At 34.1% G+C, this 12,741-nt stretch overlaps 1 pseudogene; it reads right to left on the reverse strand.

Annotated features, from left to right (window-relative positions):
- Window positions 1–1,985: 1,985 nt before the first annotated feature.
- LOC111730802 lies at window positions 1,986–2,101 on the reverse strand (annotated as a pseudogene).
- Between the last annotated feature and the right edge of the window lie 10,640 nt (window positions 2,102–12,741).

Consider the following 12,741-nt stretch of genomic DNA (forward strand, 5'->3'; position numbering starts at 1 on the left):
AATAAAGTTGGAAGGCATACACTACCTGATTTCAAGACTTATCATAAAACTGTAGGAATCAAGGCAATATGGAACTGGCATAAGGATAGACAAATATATCAAGGGAACAGAATAGAGCCTAGAGATACATCCACATTATACAGTCTATTAATTTGAGATACAGTCACTAAAGAAATCCAATAAATGTTGATAAAACAACCTACATCACATCACACGCAAAAATTAATTTAAAATGGGCCATAGCCCTAAAGTAAAAACTAAAATTAAGATTTCTAGTAGAACATATAAAGAATAGTTTTGTAACTTGAGGTTTGACAAGGATTTCTTAGACATGACACAAAAAGCAGTAACACTAGAAACAACTGATCAATCTGGCTTCATTAAAAATAAAACTCTGCTCACTGATAGACACAATTAAGGAAATAAGTAGCCAAAATACAGGCCGGTAAACAATATTTGCAAAGCACAGTTTATAAAAGACTCATCCGAAATATATAAAAACTCCTATATCTCAATAATGAAAAGGCAAAAAGCATTTTTAAAGGGCAAGAGACTTAAACTGTCATTTCACAAATAGAATAATACAAATGGTAAATAAACACATAAAAAATGTTTAACATCATTAATCATTAGGCAAGTGAAAATTAAAACAAAAATAATATACCATTATACACCCTCTGTAATAGTTACAATTAAAAGACTGACAACATTAAATATTGGCAAGGATGTAGAGTAACAAGAACTTTCAAACATAGTTAGAAATTTAAATGATGTAACTATTTTGAAGAAGCATTGAGCAGTTTCTTTATTTTTTTTAAATTTATTATGGTGATATTAGTTAATGAAATCCAATACGTTTCAAGTGTACAATTCAACAGTAAGTCATATATGTATTGTATTGTGTGTATACCCATAGATTTCATTCTGTCACCCCATATTTCACCCTTCTTACCACATCTAACTCCCCTCTCCCCACCTACCCTCTGGTAACCACTAGTCTACTGTCCATGTACATGAGTCTCTGTTTGTAATGTTTGTTTGTTGCTTTTAGATTTATATCCCACATATAAGTGAGATCATGTCGTTTTCAACTTTTCTGTGGGGCTTATTTCACTTAGCATGATTATCTTAAGGTCTATCCATGTTGTCACAAATGGCAGTATTTCATCTCTTCTTATGGCTGGGTAATATACCATTGTATATATGTACCACAGCTTCTTTAGCCAATCATCTGTTGTAGGACACTTCGGCTGCTTTCATGTCCTGGCTACCATGAACATCGGTGTGAAAATATCTTTTTAGATATGGGTTTTCAAGTCTTTAGGGTAAATACCCAGTAGTTGGATTGCAGGATCACATGGTAGATCAAATCTTAGTTTTTTGAGAAACCTCCATACTGTTTATCATAGTGGCTGTACCAATTTACAGTCCTACCACGAGAGTATGAGGGTTCCTTTTTCTCCACATCCTCTGATTATAGCTATTCTAACAGGTGTGAGGTGGTATGTCATAGTGGTTTTGATTTGCATTTACCTAATAGCTAGCTATGTTGAGCATCTTTTCATGTATTTGTTGGCCATTTGTATGTCCTCTAGGGAGAAGTGTCTGTTCAGGTCCTCTGCCCATTTTTTCATTGGATTGTTTGGTTTTTTTTGTTGTTATTGAGTCATATGAATTCTTTGCATATTTTGGGTATTAGGCCCTTATTGGAGGCATTGCTTGCGAATATACTTTCCCATTCGGATGGTTGTTTCTTTACCTTGTTGAAGGTTTCTTTTGCTGAGCAGAAGTTTTTTAGTTTGATGTAGTCCCATTCATTTATTTTAGCTTTTACTTACCTTGCTTTTGAGGTCAAATTCATAAAATCCTCTTTGAGACTAAGGTCCTTGAGTCTGGTTCCTATGATTTCTTCTATGTAATTTATTGCTTCAGGTCTTATTTATTTATTTATTTATTTATTTATTTATTTATTTATTTATTATTTACACCTACAGCACCTGGTCTTCCTAGGTGGTCTCCCATCCAAGTACTAACTAGGCCCAACCCTGCTTAGCTTCCAAGATCAGACATCGGTCTTGTTCAGGGTGGAATGGCAGTAGACTATGGACCATGGCTCCACTGGGGCACAAACCCAGGACTTTCTGCATGTAAAGCAGACATGTTAACTGCTACACTATGGAACCATGTCCTGCTTCAGGTCTTATATTCAGGTCCTTAATCCATTTTGAGTTAATTTTGGTGTGTGGTAATAAACTACAGTCTAGCTTTGTTCTTTTGCAGGTAGCTTTCCAGTTGTCCCAGCACCATTTATTGAAGAGGCTTTTTTTTTCTCCACTGCATCTTTTTGATTCTTTTATAGAAAATTATTTTCTAATATAAACATGAGTTTACTTCTGGATTCTCAATTTTGTTCCACTGGTCTGTGTGTCTGTTTTTCTGCCAATAACATGCTGTTTTAATTATTGTCGCTTTGTAGTATAATTTAAAGTCAGGCAGAGTGATGCCTCCAGCCTTATTCTTTTTTTCTCACGATGGCTTTGGTGATTTGGGGTCTTTTGTGCTTCCACATGAATCTGGTGAATTTTTGTTCTATTTCTTTAAAAAATGCTGATGGGATTTTGATGGGGAGTATTTTTTTTTTTTTCATAACTAAACTCTGGAATCGATTCCATTGTTAATGACCAGTAAAATGGTAGACAATCTGAGATACATTCATACAGTAAAATTCTACTCAATAATAAAATGGAATACATCTCTGATAGATAAAACATGGTGAATCTCAAAAATATTAATCTGAATGAAATAAACCATAAACAAAAGAGTAGATACTCTACGGTAACTTTTATGTGAAGTTCTAGAACAGATTAAATTCATGGTGTAAAAAAATCAGGCAAAAATGTTCTGAGGGTACTAGATGTAGAAATTGACTTAGAAAGGACATGAAGGAATTTTCTGAAGCAATGTTAATATACTATTTCTTTATGGAGGTTAAGGTTACACAAGTGTACCCATTGGTTATAATTCATCAAATGTTCACTCAAGATCTGTGTATTTTATTGTGCATTAATTTTCTCTCTAAATAAAAAAAATATGTAACGGCATATTGCAGTCTAGTTAATTGGTATCCATTATGAAATATTTAGGGATGAAGTATACTGATGTCTATTTATTTCGAATATCTTATATTTTCATGCATTGCTAAAAGGATGGTAAGATAGATAAATATGTGATAAAGCAAATATGGCAGCATATTTATTGTATAATTTAGATGGTGGTATATGGGTTTTCACTGTATAATTTCTCCTACTTTTCTATATGTTTGAAATTTTTCATATAAAATGTTGAAAAAAATATGGTTGCAGATACTTAGTCTTTTAATTATCATTTCTAATTAACAAACTATCCGAAATCTTGGTGATTTAAAATAACAACTATTTTTACTTTACATTATGATTTGGGGAGTCAGGAATACACATAGGGAGTCAGGAATACACATAGGCTTAGCTTGACAATTCTTCTGCTTCATGTGTTGTTGACTAGGATCACTTTGTAATAGTCAGTTAACAGATGAACTGATCCGGAGGGTACAAGAAGGTTTCACACACATGCCTGGTACTTTGCAGGACTGGCTAGAAATCTGGGCATAGCTGGGCCCTTTTCTCTTTCTATGGTTTCAACGGCTCTCCCACTGGTCTTTCCAGCCATATAATTGGACTTCTCACATGAGAATTCAGGGTTCTGAGGGACCACTGTGAGAGCTCTCTTAATGGTTAGGCCATCATATTATATTAATCAGAACAATCATAACCAGCCCAGATTTAAAGAGAGGAATGGCAAATAATTTGTAGCTATATTTAACCCGACAAACAGCAAAAGTAAATGTTGGTACTTAAATGTTTGACCTATTGAATACAAATTTATTGACTGCTCATTATAAGTGGTGAGAATTTAGTGATACATGGTTTGAAAACATCATTTTTACCCTCAATGGACTTATAGTTTAGGTTGATGGAGGAGATAAACATAAACTTACAATACAATATGATAATTTCTTTAATGGAGGTATATACAGGGCAGAAGGGAACATAGAGAAGGGAGATGGAAGAGTCAGGGAAATATTCCTAAGAGCAGTACTGGAAATTTGTCAAACAAATAATAACATGATGGTATTTTATAAAGAAGAGGAAAACACGTTACTTGAAAATCCTTTCCTGCCACCTAGATGATACTCTCCACTCCTCTCTCTATGCCCCCCTATACCTACACATATTTCTATCATAGCACTTAAATCATTTTTATATTTATTTATAGGTATATCTCCCTAGTTAGAGCAAAAGCTCCTTGATGGCAGAGATGACTTGTCTCTGTATCTTTGATGAGTGAATACAATATCTCAATAATTTTTTATGAAAAAAAATTTAAAGAATAATCTGCTAGCAGTTCTTCTGAGTTATTTTGGGGTTTAATTTGTGGGGATCTTTTAGTCTGCAACTTCATGATGTTGTCAAAGGATGTAACTTTAGACATAGAGCTAGGAACTTTCTTGAGGTCCACTTCAAAGTGGGTACAGATATGTACTTAACATAATAAAAGTACCTCTATAAAAACCCCCAAAAGGGAAGAGACCTTTTTTGGAGCTCCTTGTGCTGGCACTTTCTCTTCCCCATAAAAAAGTATAAAAGTTAAGGAGTTGGAAACAATTATAAATTAATGAATAAATTAAAAAAGAAAATAAAACAAGTGACAAAATAGCTAAATGGTAACATTAATTCCACTATAGTAAGGTGGGACACTAAAATCTCAGTAAAGCCATTTATCTTAAAACAAAACAAAACAAAACAAACAAACAAAAAACCTAAAGCAAATAGAAAGCCCACAAATTTGCTATCAACTGAGGTGAAAAAAAAATTGTTTCCTCTATGATCCTCTGGCTTGAAAAACAGAGTCAGAGAATGAATAACCTCTTCAAAGTTCCCTAGTGTGGTAGCAAAGAGCAGAACGTCCTTTTCTCAAAAGAATCTTAATCAGATGCTTTCATATTAGATTTCCACATAAGTAAGGACAGCCTTAGCCATTTCCCTGACTAGTCAGCAATACCAAAACCTATAAGAAATAGATCCCTCTCTTCACAGATTCAGCTTTACCTGGTATTAAAGAGAGAAAAATAATCACTCAGCTCAAAACGTCTCCTCAAAATCATGCCTATGGCTTAGATTATGAGAAGAGCCCAGATTGAGAAAGCAAGTGTGCAATTTTCACATATCTGTAATATGCAGAAACACTGTCTGTCACTGATAGTAATTAATGCTCTAATAAACAAGAACTGTGATGGGCAAGTAAGAATTGAAGTGGACAAAGAAAAATAAAATGAACAAAATCAATCAATGAATTGATTGCTCTCTTTTTAATGAGAGTCTCAATTTCTTTAGCTACAGCTCTTTCATTTTCATCTTTCTCTCCTGTGTATATAATTACCATGTACATTCCTTCTGGTTGTGACTTTTTTTCATATTGACACAATTATATTTTCATTTAAATGAATGTCTATCTATATAGCACACAGGCTGAGAAATAAAACTGAAAAAAAAAAAAGAAACTTGATACACTTTTCCAAAACTTATTTTATCTATAATGGAAAGTATTAAAAATGCTTTATTATGATGCATGGCAAGCTTTCTTAAAAGTTGTTGGCTAAACGAATACGTATGTCATTTTTACTTTACTTTTATTGACACATCATATTACTTTGGAGAAGATAAAGAATTTATCTTTACTATAAAGCTATTATTGCCATAATATTTCACAAGCAGGTTGTCAATTTCCTCCATTATCATAAAATCCAAATTATCTCTGATGATCACCCAAGACAGAAGTAAAGACAGAATAAAAATCACCATATTAAAGTAAAATTTAAAACTATTCATCATTGTTACAGTTAGATTTTTTAAATATAAACAACTTCAGATAAAATTTTAGAATTATGCCCATTTAATCTTTATTTTTAAATAAAACAGGCCTTTAATATCTTAAGATCTCATATCCCTAAAAGCCTTTCTTTCTGAAATATTTATATTTATTTTATATTCAATGTATATTTTGTTATCTATCAGATATAAGAAATTATTGTTATATAATAAGAGCTAACGTTATTGAATTTCTACAATATACCAGGCACTGTTTTAATTGTTTTATGTAATAATACTAACAATAATGTTAATAGTGACAGATAATATTTAATGAGTGCTTACTATATGTCAAGTATTATTCTAAGTGCTATGTTCATTTAATTCTAACAACTCTATGAGAAAGCATAATCATTATAATTTTACAGATGAAGATATTGAAACACATCAAAGTTAAGTAATGTACACTAAAAGCATGAGTAACAACAACAACAACAAACAGTTAAACTTGACTTCATCAAAATTAAAAACTTTTTTCCTTCAAAGTACACCTTCAAGAAAGTAAAAAGATAACTCACCATATAGGAGAAAGTATTTGCAAATCATATTTCATAAATGACTTGTATCTTTTGTATATAAAGAACAATTACGATTCAATAATAAAAGATAAATAGCCCAATTAAAAATGGGAGAAAGGTCTTAAATAAGCATTTCTCTCAAGAAGATATACAAATGACGTTATTATCCATAATAGAAATGCAAATCAATACCACAGTGAAATACTACTTCATACCCACTAGGATGGCTAGTATCAAAAAGTCAGGTAAAAACAAGTGTTAACAAAGATGTAGAAAAATTAAAACCCTCATACAATTTTGGTTTACCACCTTAAATGTTACAGTCACTTTGGAAAACAGTCTGATAGTTCCTCAAATAATTAAATGTAGAGTACTATATGACACAGTAATTCCATTCCTAAGTATATACTCAAAAGATAAGAAAGAATATGCCCTTACTAAAACTTGTACACAAGTGTTTATAGCAATATCATTCATAATAGCCAAAAGATGGAAACCACCAAAATGCTCATCAACTAGCAAATAGATAAACAAAATCTGATATATCCATACAATGAAATATTATTCTGCTGTAAAAAGGAAGGAAGTTCTGATTCATGCTAAAAGATGGATGAGTCTTTAAAACATTATGCTAAATGAAAGAAGCCAGCCACAAAAGACCATATGTCATATGAGTCAATTCATATGAAATATCCAGAACAAGGAAATCCACAGAGACAAAAAATAGATTAATGGTTGCTTAGGGCTGGGGGAGGAAGGGTGGAGGATGCTAGGATGATAGCTAAAGAGTATAGGAATATCTTTTTGTGGCAATGAAAATGTTCAAAAATTTACTATGATATGGTTGCACATATCTGTGAATTGAATTGTAAACTTTAACCAGGTGAATTTTTGGTATGAATTATATTTCAATAAAGCTGTTTTGTTTTTGTTTTTGTTTTTGTTTTAAAGATTAAGTAACTTGTTCAAGATTTCACAGCTGGTAAGTGACAGAACTGGATTTCAAACTCAAGCAGCTGGGTTCCCAAGTTCAAAATTTTGACCACTATATCTTTAAACTCTCATGTGTTTTCTTTTGTTTAATCTTTAAAATAACTCAGAGAGGTGAGTACTGTTATTAAGTTCATGTTATCGATAAATGGTAAATGAATATATAGACATGATCTCGCATAATCTAGCATAGAGGAGATACATGCATTAAAAAAAACTAAGTATACAGACGGCCAAATATAGTGCACAACTTGGTGATGGACAGAGAGGAGGGGTTTCGAGGGGATGGGAGAATGGAGTGAAAGGTTAAAGAAGTACAAATTAGTAGTTGATAGTTGAGCATGGCATAGGGAATGCAGTTTGCATTAATATGATGGCTAGGTGGAGGGTCAGGGGAGGGAGGGAGCAATTGGGGGGATCGTTTTATGAACTATATAAATGTCTAACCAATATACTGTATACCTGAAACTAATATAAATATATATATTTTTTTAAAATAAAACTAAGTATAGGAGGAAAATGGTGTAGATGATAGAGGCTCTGTTCATCCCTCTGGTGACTAAATCAAAGTTGTGACAGAAACAAGGAGCAGCAACAAGGAAAAATCACCAGAGATCTTGATGATCAAGCTGTACAACTAAGGAGAAATTCAAGAAAGCACCCTGCAGTGGCAGAAGGTGAAACGGGCAAAGACGCACCTCTGCCCAGTCCCGAGCGGTTGAGTGGGACGGAGGCTGCAGCAGTGGCAGAAGCCTCTTAAAGGGGATGCATCCGAGAGCGGATTTTCGTGGTGACGGGCCTGCTCGCTCTGAACACCAATGCCTATTTGGCTGTGCGCAGGTGGCACCAGGGACTTACAGGTAGATATTGTTAGAATGAGGGCCACGGTGAGACTTGTTTTATACAGAAGTGCCGGCAGTATCCATTGTTCCCTGTTGAACCCTCTCCCATACCAGTGGGCCAGACAAGACACAGCGCTATTATAGCCATGATGTCATCAAACTGCACAACAGAAGTCGCTCTGCCCAGAGTATTCCCTAAACCACCCCCACCCCAACTCACTGCCTACCCAAGCCACATTCAGGTGCTCCTTGCTGAGCAGTGCCTAGACTCACACTGGTGGCAGCTGGCCTTGGTTTCTGGTGTGGCCTTTTGAGGCAACTATAAGCACAGTATCTGTGGATTACTTGATGAATCTTAACAAGTGGCCCTGGAAGGGTAGAGGCTTGGGCTAAGTTTGGCCTGCAGCTGAACCTCTCTCAGGATTGTGCCACTAGACACCTACTTCATAAATCCACACTAATAAGACCAGGAGACTTAGCTTTGCTTAGTACATAGAAACAGACAAAGAAAGGCAGCCAAATTGGGAAGACAAAGAAGCAGAAACCATATGAGAGAACAGAACAGAGATACAGATATAATGGAGTCAAGTAATCTAATAGATGCAGAGTTCAAAACACTGGTTATAAAGATGCTCAATGAACTTTTATGGAGGTGTAGAGAACTTAAATAGAGATAAAAATCATAAAAATGGAAATGGAAATTATAAAAGGGAACCAGTCTGAAATGAAGAATACATCGTCTGAGATGAGAAGTATATTAAATGGAATAAACAAAGTGAATTAAGAGAAGGATCAAATGCCCTATCTAGGGGATGGGAAAGCCAAGGACATGCAAGCAGAACGGCAAGAGATAAGATGCCAAGACTAAAAATAATTTAAGGAGCATATGGGACACTATTAAGGGTCCAAATATCTGTCTGATCAGCATAACTGAAGAAAATCAAGATGTTGAACATTATTTTGAAGAAATAATGATGGAAAACTTCCCTAACTTGGTGAAGGAAAGGGACATAAAACCCCAGGAAGCTCAGGGAATTTCAAAAATCAGGAATCCTAAAAGGCCCACACCAAGACACATCATAATTAAAAAATTAAATACAAAGAAAGAATATTAAAAGCAGCAAGAGGAAAGCAGCTAGTTACCTACAAAGGGAGTACCCATAAGACTGACAGCTTATTTCTCAAAAGAAACTATGCAGGACAGAAGGGCTTGGCAAAAAATATTCAACAGGATGAAGACCCAAGGATCTACAACCAAGGATACTTTATCCAACAAAGCTGGCATTTAGAGTTGAAGTACAGATAAAGAGCTTCCCAGACAAAAATAAGCTAAAGGAATTTATCACCACCAAGCCAGTATTACAGGAAATTTTGGAGGGCCTTTTTTAAGAAGAAAAAATACAAAAGACTGACTTCAAATTAAAAGACACACAGAGACTAAAAGGAAGAAGATAGAAAAAGATATTGGTTTGATGGAACTAGAAGGTATTTAAGTCAGAAGAGAAAGATAAATCCTAAATAGTTTCACGGAATCTAAGGAATAAAAAGAACAGACTAATCAAAAACAGACTCACAAATATAGTGGACAAATTGGTGATGGACAGAGGGGAGGGAGGTTTGGGGGCTGGGAGAATGGGGTGAAGGGTTAAAGAAGTACAAGTTAGTAGTTAATGGATGGGGAACGTGGCATAGGAAATGTAGTTAGCATTAATACATTGGCTAGGTCGAGGGTCGGGGGAGGGAGGAAGCAATTGGGAGGATCGTTTTATGAACTATATAGATGTCTAACCAATGTACTGAATACTTGAAACTAATTAAAATAAATAGATTTTTAAAAACTAAGTATAATATAAAGCAAAATAAAATGAATATTAAAATAGAGGTATGTAATGTTGATGTAGGTACAAAGAAGAGGTCACATTTGTTGTATAAAATTGCTGTTGTAGAACATTCAAAAACCTTAGTGCATAAAGCACTTCAAAGTGACCCAAAATAACTTGGTCACTTTGGTCACTTCAAAGTGACCAAAAGGAACTTAGAAATAGTGTTTTTAGAAAATACTCAAAAAACTTGCACTGATCTTTCTATCTCATCCACCCATCATTAGATTGTCTACAGAATGAAATTTAAAAATTCTATCAATAATATTTAGTGTCTGTCACCATCTGGCCTTAAGTGAGCCTCCTAGCTTCATCAGTGACTGCATACTAGCACATCCTATGCTCTAGGCATTGTTAAGTCATGTCTTTTCAGGCCTTATCCTTTCTGTCATGACTCCAGTATGGGATGTCCATTTCTCCCTCCTTTTTATCGAAATGGCATCCTTCATGGCTCAATTGAAATTTTACCCCATCCACAAAGCTTTTCCCAATCACTTTGTATTAATCATTCTTTCCTCTGCACTCTACATCAGCTCTTCATACCACCATTATAAAACATTTCAACTTAATTTATTCCATCTTGTATTATACTTAGTTTTTTTTATGCAAGGGTCTCCTCCCTGACCTCCTCTACATTATGCACTCTCTGATGGCAGAGACTAATTCTCATATATTTGTTCATCCTTTGTAGTATTTTAAACATCATAAATCTTTGATGAATGAATGGCTGCCAGTTCTTTTTAGATGTTAGTGTCACAAGCCTGTTATAGATTTCATTATCAATTTTCACTTGGAACAAGTTGCTTATACATGAACTATGATGCCTCTACACTGAGTGCTTTGAGGATTCTGACTTTACATTTCATCTCTGTTACTGTGCCTGGTACACATTAGGCCTATAACAAAGTGTTACTGAATGAATGAACAAATATCCAAGATGAGAATATTTCTACTAGTGACAGAAAACATGCACACATGGTTATTATAGATATTTTATCTGGACAATACAATGAACATAGCATACACTCATAGTTTAAAAGTTGCATAAGTGGAGATCAATACCTAATGATGCAAATATTGGCTTGCTACTCTCATTTACCTTAAATCCTGTTGTCAATCCTTAGTTTCAAGACATTTGTTACCACTGTTGTTTCTTAAATAACTCAAGAGGCTGGTTTTAAAGGGAATTAACATAATAACACATTTAAACGTGTGTCATGTCAGAAAATAAAGTGACACCATGAATGCTATAATTAAGGCTAAAAAGGCAACTGGTCTATAAGCACGTAATTTTAAGGCTATCATTTACAATGAAAAGATTTATGAAGGTAGAAGTTTTCATGGTTGTTCTTAGCCTAACTATCCATTTATTTTAGAAAGTTCTGGAAAACGTGTGTCACTGTTTATAGTGAATTTAGCTTAAAATACACATTCTAGTCACTCAGAAATTACTTATATGCTTTTTTCACTACTAAATGATTCTTAACAATTTTGTTTTAAAATATCAAGCCTGTCCTGTGTGCAATACTCAATGGTAATGTGTGACATTGCTATAATCAAGTGAGTTTGATTTTCAAAATTGAAAAAAATATTTGTGAAAATTTTACATACCATATTTAAAACAGTATGCATTACAAAGATTTCTGTTTCTCTACAAAAGACACAAGTCTGATGTTTGCTGTTTTCTCTGCAGTTGTAGAAATTAAAAATTCTGGTAGTCAGAGAGAGAAGAGAGGGAGAGGGGGAATCAGCTTTTTGTTTTCCAAGGAAATGTGCTCTTTTTCAACTTTTCTTGTTGGTGTTCCAAGAACATTTACATGACAAATATTAATTTCCTTTTGAAGAGTCATGAAAAAGAAATAATACTCTATCTCAGTAACTGATCCACGCGAATCTCATTTATTTTTTATTATCGTTGGTGGCATTGTTAAAAAGACACATGATGTGAGATCTACCCTCAAAGTTTTAAGTGTACAGTACAGTATTAACTGTAAGCACAATGTTGTACAGCATATCTCTAGAATTTTTCTTCATGCATGACTGAAACTTTATAGCTATTGAAAGAAACTCCCCATTTCCTTCTCCCTCCAGTTGCTGACAACCACTACTTTGCTTTCTGCTTTGATGAGTTTGAATACTTTAGACATATCATATAAGTGGAATCATGCAGTATTTGTTCTTCTGAGACTGGCTAATTACACTGAGTGTAATGTCCTCAAGGTCCATTCATGACGTGGGATATGGTAGGATTTCTTTCCTCCTAAGGCAGAATAATATTCCATTGTATGCGTGCACCATGCTTTCTTTATTCATCCATCGATGGATATTTAAGTGGTTTCCACCTCTTGGCTATTGTGAATACTGCTGCAGTGAACATGGGAATGAAAATATCTCCTCCAGATCCAAATTTCATTTTTTTTTTTGCATATCCAGAAGTGGGATTGCTGGATAACAGCAATTTACTATCTTACCTAAGAACCTTCTAAAATATTCTGTAGCTGTATCATTTTCCTCATTTTTTATATATTTTATCTTTTTTTCAATTATA

Source organism: Pteropus vampyrus, unplaced genomic scaffold, assembly GCF_000151845.1.
Source record: "Pteropus vampyrus isolate Shadow unplaced genomic scaffold, Pvam_2.0 Scaffold335, whole genome shotgun sequence".
Lineage (NCBI taxonomy): Eukaryota > Metazoa > Chordata > Mammalia > Chiroptera > Pteropodidae > Pteropus > Pteropus vampyrus.